Source organism: Trichomycterus rosablanca, chromosome 8 (assembly GCF_030014385.1).
Source record: "Trichomycterus rosablanca isolate fTriRos1 chromosome 8, fTriRos1.hap1, whole genome shotgun sequence".
In the NCBI taxonomy this organism is placed as follows: Eukaryota; Metazoa; Chordata; class Actinopteri; order Siluriformes; family Trichomycteridae; genus Trichomycterus; species Trichomycterus rosablanca.
The window spans coordinates 33,670,350-33,681,939 of NC_085995.1; positions in this window are offsets into that span (position 1 = coordinate 33,670,350).

Genomic DNA, 11,590 nt, shown 5'->3' on the forward strand with positions numbered 1-11,590 from the left:
TGTATTCAATCAAGGATACATTTTGAAGCAGTAGAACAAACCCTATTTTTAGAAAAGTTGGGACAATGTAAAATACAATAAAAACAATCAAAAACTTTCATCTAAGTGAAAAGTGTACAAATGTTCAAATTACCAGTGTTTTAATGACTGTTCCAGTTAATCAGCCTAGTTTGACAGCCCATTAAACCATGAAAACACACACACAAACTATCATCTTATGTCCAGAGGAAATATTTTATATATTGTCGCTGTCCAATGAAAAACACGTATCTCCAAAAACCCAACTTTTCAGGAAAAAGAAAAAATTTTACCCCTGACAGTAACGGTGCAAACAAACCACAGATAGTGACATTTACATACAATTTAGCACAGAAATAAAAGTATATCTTTATCAGGTCGTCAGTCTGTCGGTTTCATATGTAAAACGGACTCACGTGTACAAATATAAATCATGTTTACAACCATGCAGTTGAATATCCTGAATAAACTGTATAGATCAAACATTACGCATTTCTCAGACAGTTCCGGAGGGGAAGGAAGAGGAGATACACAGTTTTGATGGACAGGTCTAGCAACCAATGGAGATACTTGTTAAAGAGATTGTGTGATTTTTCATCTTTTCATTGGTCATTTTGATATTTGCTGCTATGGACGGACAGAGATTTATACCCACAATGAACACATGTAAAAAAGTGAAAACCGCTAAAAGTGGAGATACGTGTTTTTTATCGGACAGCGACGATATTATATGTACCTAAGCTGTTCCATTTTGTCCAATATCAATGCCCGACCTCACAAATGTGCACAAGTTTCAACTCACTACTGTGGAACGCCTTCTCAGAAGACTAAAGGCTGTTAAACCCACAGGAGAATGTTGGAAATGGATGCCAAAGAATGGGAGTTCACACACCTACTACAAGTGTAGGTCAACTTTTGGCTTCAGCTGTGTTTAAGATGCATATTTAAAGAAATGCTCCCGGACTCAGAGCTGGAACTAAAAGGATTGACTGGCTGTCAGTGAATAAAACACAATCACACTGGCGGGGTTATTGTGCAGGAGGAAGCAATCCGGAGTAAACAGTACTGCAGCTCACTGTTCACCCCTAGTTTAATATCCGCTAGCTTATCTGACACCAGTGAGATCAGTTTTATGTTTTTATCACTTTTTTTTTTTTACAGTAAACCACTGAACTCTGGATATCTTTCTCAAAACTGTGATCTCAAGATATGAGCTTGTTAAAATTGGATGTGTGTTTAAAAATTGTCATCAATGTAACTACTATTCCAGGCAGAATTAATGCGTATGCATAACCTATTACATCAATTAATCCCAAAATTACTTAAATTTATGATGCACGTTAGTTAAACCACTCCACAATAAAAAATATAGAGGGGAAATTTATAGCATCATATAAACATTATGTTTTGCTGTAGCAGCAGTTTCCTGCATCATCCACAACAATATAAACGCACGGGGAATATAGATACAATTTGTATAGCACCTGGGCTGAGAACAATATAATACGATAATAATAATATAGCCATTTCTGTGAAAGGTGTTTATTGCGCTGTAATGGAAGAGTGTGTGATTTATGAAGCCACTGACTAGGACAAAACACTCTGCCTTTGATATATTGATTAATATTTCACAGCCAGATGAAAATGTCTGGCCTGGCTAGAAGTGTAATTATGTTGCACTTTTAGTGACACAGGACTGAAGATCCTGCTGAGATATGCTGTTGCCAGATTGGACAGATTTCAGCATATTGTGCTATATTTCTAATCACATCAGACTGGATTGGGTTAGGTTGGTTTATAGTAAACATGGGTTTTAAGATGGGGGTCGTTCTGGCAAAGTTAGTGAAATCTGGCAACCCTGATACTAGACTGAAGCCACTCGGAACACTAAAGGCTGTTTAAGCCACAGGGGAATGTTGGAACTGGATGTCAAACAAGCTCACAGACAGGAGATCAGCTGTATTTAAAGTGCATATATAAAAAAATGCTTTCAGACTCAGAGCTAGAGCTAAAATGCCAGATTGGACAGATTTCAGCATATTGTAATATTTTTGGTTGGTTCATAGTGAACGTGGATTTAAGCAAGGGGTAATTCTGGCAAAGTTATGGAAATCTGGCAACCCCAATCCTAGACTGAAGCCACTCAGAAGACTAAAGGCTATTAAAGCCACAGGGGAATGATGGAACTGGATGTCCAACAAGCTCACGGACAGGAGTTCACACACCTACTACAAGCGTAGGTCAAATTTTGGCTTCAGCTGTGTTTAAAAAGCATATATAAAGAAATGCTCCCACACTCAGAGCTGGAACTAAAAGGACTGCCAGATTGGACAGATTTCAGCATATTGTATTATTCTTTTTTAATTACATCAGACTGGACTGGGTTAGGTTGGTTTAAAGTAAACATGGGTTTTAGGAAGAAGCATTCTGGCAACCCCGATCCTAGACTAAAGCCACTCAGAAGACTAACGGCTGTTAAAGCCACAGGGAAATGTTGGAACTGGATGTCCAACAAGCTCACAGACAGGCGATCACACACCTATTACAAGTGTAGGTCAACTTTTGGCTTCAGCTGTGTTTAAGATGCATATATAGAGAAATGCTCCCACACTCAGAGCTTGAACTAAAAGGACTGCCAGATTGGACAGATTGCAGCATATTGTGCTATTTTTCAAATCACATCAGACTGGATTGGGTTGGTTCATCGTGAATGTGGGTTTTCAGAAGGGGTTCTATCAAGGTTAGTGAAATCTGGCAACCCTGATCCTAGACTGAAGCAACTGACTTTCCTTTAGTTTTTTTAAATGGATCCCAAATATCATCTTAAGGGTAATTTTTTTTATTTTACATGCTCAAGTTAAGTTTGTTTGATGGGCCCATGGAGGGTAAAGGGATTGAGTAACAACAGCTGTAGGTTTTAAGAGCAGTAATAAAAACAGCAGTAATAAAATGAGGAAACTATAAGCAATAGCAATAAATTCTGTAGGTACTGGGTTATAACTTGTCAAATTCCCAAAGAGGTGACATTAATAAACCGAGAATCACACTAGGCCCTCTGCAGGAATCTAATAGACAAATAATCTCGCTGCCTCTGTTTGGAAGTCCAGATTGAAAACTTATTTATTTACTCAGACTTTTGATTAGTCTTTCCAAACCAGGGATGTGTGGCTCTGATCCTGGTGGTCTGGGCATTCTGGTGCTCTCATATTTTGTCACTTTGCTGACCGGTATGTGTTGGCTTCTGGCTGCACCTGGTTTTTGACTTCTAGGACCAGAACTGCCCGTCCAGACTATAGACTAATGCCAAGTTCACACTACATGACTTTCCAAGTCATCAGGTCATCAGCTACATGACTGGATCTCTTGTAATCGGGAGCCTTTGAAGTCGGTGTGTATACACACTACACGACTGATCGGCGATAAAGGGTTTCACACTACACGATCTATCACCAACTGGAATCGCAGACGAGCTTCTCTGGTCTCCCAAACTACGTTTTGTCATGAAAACACACGCGAGAAGTGATGAGGGGTTTAATGATACCACGTCCAAAAATGCACATCAACAAGTAGCGAGTGATCAAAGTATGTGCGCTGATGTACAGCGTAAAATCAAAGAGGAAAAATAAATGAATCTGAGTGGATTTGGCAATGCGAACAGCATGGATTGTTCTATAGTGAGTTGGAGGTTAATTAATATTTTTTGCAATGCAGTGTTGGTGTTATGTTTTGTACGATAAGGTCAGAAATGAATTCATGAAAGCCCTCATGAATGTGTCGTCTCACTTGGCTTGCTCAATGGGTCTCTCCTCGATGCTGCTAAGTTGACTTGACGAAAAAAAATGAGGTAATTGGTTAGAAAACAATCGGTACAATCTGGTATTCATGTAAAGAATTTGGAGAGAAGACTTTTTCATTAGTGCTTTTAAGCTGTCATCCTAAAGGTCAGTGTATAACTTTATCAGCTCAAGTAACATTTAAAAGTGATTCATTATAAAGAAGGTGAAATATTGTTCCATACATACATATTTTATCCTAAATACATTGCATACACCGATGAGGAATAACATTATGACCACTGACAGGTGAAGTAAATAACACTGATTATCTCTTCATCACGGCACCTGTTAGTGGGTGGGATATATTAGGCAGCTAGTGAAAATTTAATCCTCAAGTTGAAGTGTTAGAAGCAGAAAAAATGGTGAGCGTATCTGACAAGGGCCAAATTGTGATGGCTATGCGACTGGGTCAGAGCATCTCCAAACCTGCAGCTCTTGTGGGGTGTTCCCGGACTACTATTTATCAAAAGTGCTCCAAGGTAGGAACAGTGGTAAACCAGCGATAGGGTCATGTGCTGGACAAACAAGTCTGATCCATGGAGGACCTCACAACTTACAGGAGTTAAAGGATGTGCTGCTAACATCTTGGTGCCAGATACCACAGCACACCTTCAGGGGTCTAGTGGAGTCCTAAATGGGTCAGGGCTGTTTTGGCAGCAAAAGGGGGACCAACACAATATTAGGAAGGTGGTCATAATGTTATGCCTGATCGGTGTATATAACAAGTCATATAGTCTGGAAGTATGAAGTTCATGGAACAGTGGTCTTTTTGCCAAGATTTGATAAAAATCTTACCAGTTACACTGGATACACTGTAAAAAAAAAACTTTTAATGTTTTTACTGAGTAAACTTCTACAATTTTCCCATGTTTTTCAAACTGACAGGAAAGTCATATTTAAATTATGTCATGTTATTTAACTAAAACATTCTGTATAAATAGCATAGATTAAATATCTGTTTAAATAGCTTTTTTATACAAAACATTTACAAAACTAACTAACTTATTATTAAAACTAATAATATATATATATATATATACAGTATATATACAGTATATATATATGTATATATACACATACCGGCCACTAACAGAACCATGGCCGGTATGTGTTGGCTTCTGGCTGCACCTGGTTTTTGACCCCTAGGACTGGAACTGCCCACCCCGACTATAGACAAAAGTGCAGAGCTTAGGGGTTCTAGGTCATAGAAATTTGTGGTGATCAGGGATGTTGGTTCGCTGTCGTTCTGCCTCTTTTGTCCGATTACTCAGGTTTGTTGACGGTGGGCTAGGTGGGCGCTGATGTCCTGTGAAAGCCTTCATGAAGTCCGGTCATCCCGCCCTAGCCGAATCGTGTCTGCTGCAGGCACTGCAAATTATGCTCGCTAGATGGTGCCCAGCTGACCGGTGGCAATGCCGAGTTTCGAACCGAGGAATTCAGAATCTCTTATTATGAATTTTTTTCACAAATTGTTCTCCTATTTTAATCCAGGCTTGGAACCAGCACTGAGAGCACACTGACAAGAGCACCTCCCAATGGCTAAGCAGTTTTGCCCACCCCACTTTAGACATTAGCCTTTCATGTCCATGGCCTACTGTTTTTCCTGTTTCAGTGTGACTGTGTGCCTATGCACAAAGAGAGGAAATAAATTGGTTTGGAGAAACTCAAGTAGCATGTACAGAGCCCTAAACTTAACTTAAATTGATGCTTTCAGATAAACTGAAATGTTTAAAAAAGGCCTTTTTAAAAAACATCCCGCACACATAAACCACAAGCTCATAGAAAGCCCTCCCAGAGACATGGATGCTGTTATAGCTGCAACGAAAAGGAGAGCTCCTCACAACATGAGAACAAATACCCTCAAATGAGATATTTGATATGAAATAGGCTGTGCTTCACACATAAATATTAGGCAAAAATTGTCACAGGGCTACATTTGAATCCTTTTGCATACCCTGCACTGTTTTTCTTTCCAAAAGCATAAACCAGTTGAAAATATTTCATATACCCCACAAATAATGATCTATCCAGAACAGAGCTGAGCTTGGTACAGCTGATGCAGTGTTTACTTCATCTTTTATTCAGCTTTGGCATCATAACTCACTGAGAGGTGCTGATGAGACCCGAGCAGTGCTACGGCGTAATAAAGCATTGCAATATACCTTCAAGAATGTAACCATACAAGTGTCCTGAATTCCAGACTGTAAAGAAAATGATCAAGAGTTGAAGTGCTCAGTGAGACCGGAGCTGCGAGGCCGCTGGGCTGTCTGATCTCAGAGTAAAGAAAAAGGCAGAGGACAGCTGGGCACGGAATATCAAGAGACAAAAATGCCCACACTCCAGTTTTATTCAGTAGCGTAGATGTCTCTGCAGAACCAGTGCTTAGTTCAGTCCTTTGTTCTGAGTCCATACTTTCATCAGCACAGCTCTACTAAACTCAGATCAATATGAAGCGATCAATTAGACAACTGGGTTGCTGTATCGCTAAACAGTAAGTACCCCTGCCTGACAGAATATGTCCAGATTTGTGATCCACCACATACAGTACAGAGCCGTTTTTCTGTTCCTATTTTTCAAAAATCCCACAGACGTGAAGGATTGTGGGACAGTGGTAGCCTAGTGGGTAGAACTTTGGGCTATCAACTGAAAGGTTGAGAGTTCGAATCCCAGCTCTGCTATGCAGCCACTGTTGGGTCATTGAGCAAGGCCCTTAACCCTCTCTACTCCAGGGGCGGTGTACAATTGCTGACCCTGCACTCTGACCCCAGCTTCCAAACAAGTACACCTGTATATAGACACAGATCAGCCATAACATTAAAAGCACCTCCTTGTTTTTACACTCACTGTCCATTTTATCAGCTCCATTTTCCATATAGGAGCACTTTGTAGTTCTACAATTACTGACTGTAGTCCATCTGTTTCTCTGAATGCTTTGTTAGCCCCCTTTCATGCTGTTCTTTAATGGTCAGGACTCTCCACAGACCACTACAGAGCAGGTATTATTTGGGTGGTGGGTCATTCTCAGCACTGCAGTGACACTGACATGGTGGTGGTGTGTTAGTGTGTGTTGTGCTGGTATGAGTGGATCAGACACAGCAGCGCTGATGGAGTTTTTAAACAGCTCACTGTCCCTGCTGGACTGAGAATAGTCCACCAACCAAATATATATCCAGCCAACAGCACCCCGTGGGCAGCGTCCTGTGACCACTGATGAAGGTCTAGAAGATGACCAACTCAAACAGCAGCAATAGATGAGCGATCGTCTCTGACTTTACATCTACAAGGTGGACCAACTAGGTAAGAGTGTCTAATAGAGTGGACAGTGAGTGGACACGGTATTTAAAAACTCCACCAGCGCTGCTGTGTCTGATCCACTCATACCAGCACAACACACACTAACACATCACCACCATGTCAGTGTCACTGCAGTGCTGAGAATGATCCACCACCTAAATAATACCTGCTCTGTGGGGGTCCTGACCACTGAAGAACAGCATGAAAGCAGGTTAAAAAAAAGTATGCAGAGAAACAGATGGACTACAGTCAGTAATTGTAGAACTACAAAGTGCTTCTATATGGTAAGTGGAGCTGATAAAATGGACAGTGAGCGTAGAAACAAGGAGGTGGTTTTAATGTTATGGCTGATCAGTGTATCTATGACAAATAAAGGCGTTCTATACTATTCTTCTATTCTACATGCTCCACAAACTCATAGAAAGCCTTTCAAGAAGCATGGAGGCTGTTATAGCTGCAGCGGTAAAGGGACCTTGATGTCCAATAAACCCATCATCTGTTTTTTTCGCAGCATGAGGAGAACAAATACCCTCAAATACCCTGCCAGTCAGAATTTGTAAGGATTTGTGATCGATTTCAATCTACATGCAGTACAGAGCCATTCACTTTTTTTAAATGAAAGCCTACAACACAAAGAGATTTAAAACATTCACAAATGCTGGACTTCAGAGACAAAATTGATTTTTTTATTCACGCTCTAATCCTTGAATGTTGTTCTACAGCAGGAGCCGAATTCTCGTGAACTCCTGGTGTGCCAATTATTTGTAAAAAGAAAAAAGTAGAAAAGCTTGCTTTTGGCTCAGACTTCCTGTAGTGGAAAGATCTGTACAAAAGAAATTACACAATTTTAATCAGCACCACTGTCAAATGAATACAGAATAAAATAATGCCTGTGCTTTATTGAACATACTCTTATAACTCTAAGAAATAAATTTTTTACAATAATCTGATTAATAATTAATAATAATAATAATAATAATTATTATTATTATTATTATAATACATACATTACATACACCGATCAGGCATAACGTTATGACCACCTCCTTGTTTCTCCACTTACCATATATAAGCACTTTGTAGTTCTACAATTACTGACTGTAGTCCATCTGTTTCTCTGCATACTTTTTCAGCCTGCTTTCACCCTGTTCTTCAATGGTCAGAACCCCCACAGGACCAATACAGAGTTGGTATTTTTTGGGTGTTGGATCATTCTCAGCACTGCAGTGACACGGACATGGTGGTGGTGTGTTAGTGTTTGTTGTGCTGGTATGAGCGGATAAGACACAGAAATGCTGATGGAGCTTTTAAACACCTCACTATCACTGCTGGACTGTGAATAGTACACCAACCAAGGCATCATCCTGTGACCACTGATGAAGGTCTAGAAGATGACCAACTCAAACAGCAGCAATAGATGAGCGATCATCTCTGACTTTACATCTACATGGTGGACCAACAGTAGGAGTGTATAATAGAGTGAACAGTGAGTGGAAACGGTATTTAAAAACTCCAGCAGCGCTGCTGTGTCTGATCCACTCATACCAGCACAACACACACTAACAAACCACCACCATGTCAGTGTCACTGCAGTGCTGCCACTGTTGGGCCCTTGAGCAAGGTCCTTAACCCTCAACTGCTTAGACAATATACTGTCAGAGTACTGTAACTCGCTTTGGATTAAAGCGTTTGCTAAATGCTGAAAATGAAAATGTAAAACAACACCAGACTTTTTTGCATTTTGCATGAATTTCAATAGCATGGCTTCATGGATACAGAGAATCTGTTTTCAGCATCATTAACATTTTTTTTTTCATTTTCATTAAGAAGGGAATCAAACAATGCCAACCACAGACTGATAAGAAGCATCTTAAATGATGATAAAAAAAAAAAGTGTAATAATAACAACAAATGGGATGTAACATAATGGTAAACATTGAGTCTGAATGCTTAATTTGTTTATAATTACAAAATACAATTTCAGTTGGTCAGTAAAACATTGTAAATCTTTTTGTCAGGTAAATAAAGGTTCCAGAGGATGTAAAACTACTACAAAACCCACAATGAACTAAAATTAAAAGAATAAAAGAACCTGAATTTGAGAGCAGTGGTGGAGAGATAAAAAATAGCTTTAGTGCAATTGTTACACACTTTATCCAAAAAAAAAAAAAAAAAAAAAACCCAGGAATAGAAGAATCTCCACACTAACCCATCATCTCAGTCACGTCAGCCTGTAGCATAGCCCTTTATTATGTTCTCGCATTTTATACATGGGCAGTTAGGGATGTGTTGAAATATCACCTCTAGTAAAACCAGACAAATGTTACACCATGCAGTATTTCTTCCCCAGTTAAACTGCTTCTAGCTAAGCATGATGAATATCTTATTTTATCAAATGCCAGAATATTCAGGTCTTCAGACCACACTGCATGTGTAGATTTGTGTGTTTGTACACTGAAGTGCCAAAAAAACTGGTAATACATAAAAGAAAAAATTCAGTCTAATACATAAAAGGTCCCTCACAGGAGCATAGGGCTGCAGGAATACAACGGGGCATGGACTCCACAAGCTTGCAGAAATATTCCGTGGACAATAAACACCATACTTTTTGCAGTACAGTCCACAATTCTATTGTATTCTGCAGTGTAGGATTTGTGTTCCACAGCCCATTGCATGACATCCCAGATGTGTTCCATGACATTGAGATCTGGTGACTTAGATGGAATGGCAAAACCCCAAACTCAGATGAGTGTTCCTCTCTAACCATAATTTAGTGTCTCTGGTGTCTCTCGACATTTTAAACTCTTTTTTAACCCTTAAGAATGAATGCAGGACATGAATGGGTGTAATTTGTCAGACAGGAGGCACACATAGTGTTCACCTGTCAGAGGTTTGAAGATGCACCAGGGATCTTATGGAATGCCAGCTAAACAAACCCCATACCATTATGGAGCCACCACCGGTCACTACGTTCCCCTATTGTACCAGTTTATCTGGCACTTTAGTGTATGTATTAACATTAAATACATACTTTATATGTACAGATATGTATTAAGTTTCGTGGTTGAGCTTTGTTCTGTATATTACTTTTAAGAAGTATGCACAATAAAAGTTGGCATATACAGTATTTGTAGAGGTCATGTACTGTAATGACAGTCTTGGGACTTTTGGGATTTGCAGTTATTATTATCTAGTGACTGAGAAAATGAATTTACTGTTGGTTTTAAATCACTGTCTGGCTAAAACATCCAACTGCATTAAGATCCTTGAGATAATATTTCTTGTTCATTATTCTCTTCTATGTCCTCTTTACAGTAAAATAACCCCAAAGCATTATATTACATGGTTGACATTATGGTAGGTTTGGCATTGTTGGGCATTGATGCAGCTTCATTAGTTGTTCTTAAAACTTACTTCTGGTCATTATGGCCAAGTGAATCATCATTAGTTTTAAATGACACTGGTCTGCATACCTGATTTGGCAGTTTATCTTCCTGATGCAACCTTTTACCTTCCTCATTTGATCCGGGCCTGGGACTGGCTGTTTAGGAGAGCCCCCCATCAGACGAGCCAGGCGAGTCTGTGTAAACTCCCGACCAGCTGATCTTAGCACTGCTGAGATTTGAACCCTGGATGTCAGTGGTAGTGGGGTAGTGTGCTTTACCACTGCACCACCCAAACACCCGAATTTTATCCAGTTTTTTTTATTAATTGTTTGGATACTGTAGCTTGCCCACCACTACTGAGATCTGGGTTCCAATCTCACTGGTGCTATAGCTGGCCAGTTCACTACACATGCATGATAGGTTGTGTCTTAGTGTGAGGATGGCCAAAGCCCTGAAATGGATTGGAGCTCTGTTTAGAGTATTCATGCTTTGCTGCCAATGTGTCCGGGTGGAATCTGAACTGCTAATAATCTGACCTGACCAGGGTAAAACAGGTAATGAAAATTAAATATACAAAACTAGATTTTGCGTCACTAGTGAATAAACACACGTCCTGTTTGTGGGTTATAGACAACAGATACCAGAATAACAACAATGCCATCTGCTGGACCAAGAACAAAATGAAAACACATGCAAGATGGTCAGAGATACAGTATGATCACGAGCTTGTTGGACATCCCATTTTAAAACCATGGGATTGAACTGAGTCTCCACTTTGTGGCCAGGGAAACACTCGTGCTGAACTAGGAGGGGGCATTTCCCAAAATGATGTCATAAAGTTGGAAAGATGCATGAGCTTGCTGGACATCCTATTTCAAAAACAAATGGTATTAATACAGAGTGACCTCTATGTAGACTTTTCAGCTATAACAACAGCCGTTCTACTGAGAAGGCTTCTGAAGACTGCAAAGTATGTCTGTGGGAATTAGTGCCCATTAGGTCACAAAAGCAGGTGGTTGAGGTGATGGAGAAGGATGTTCAGGACAGGGCAAGATG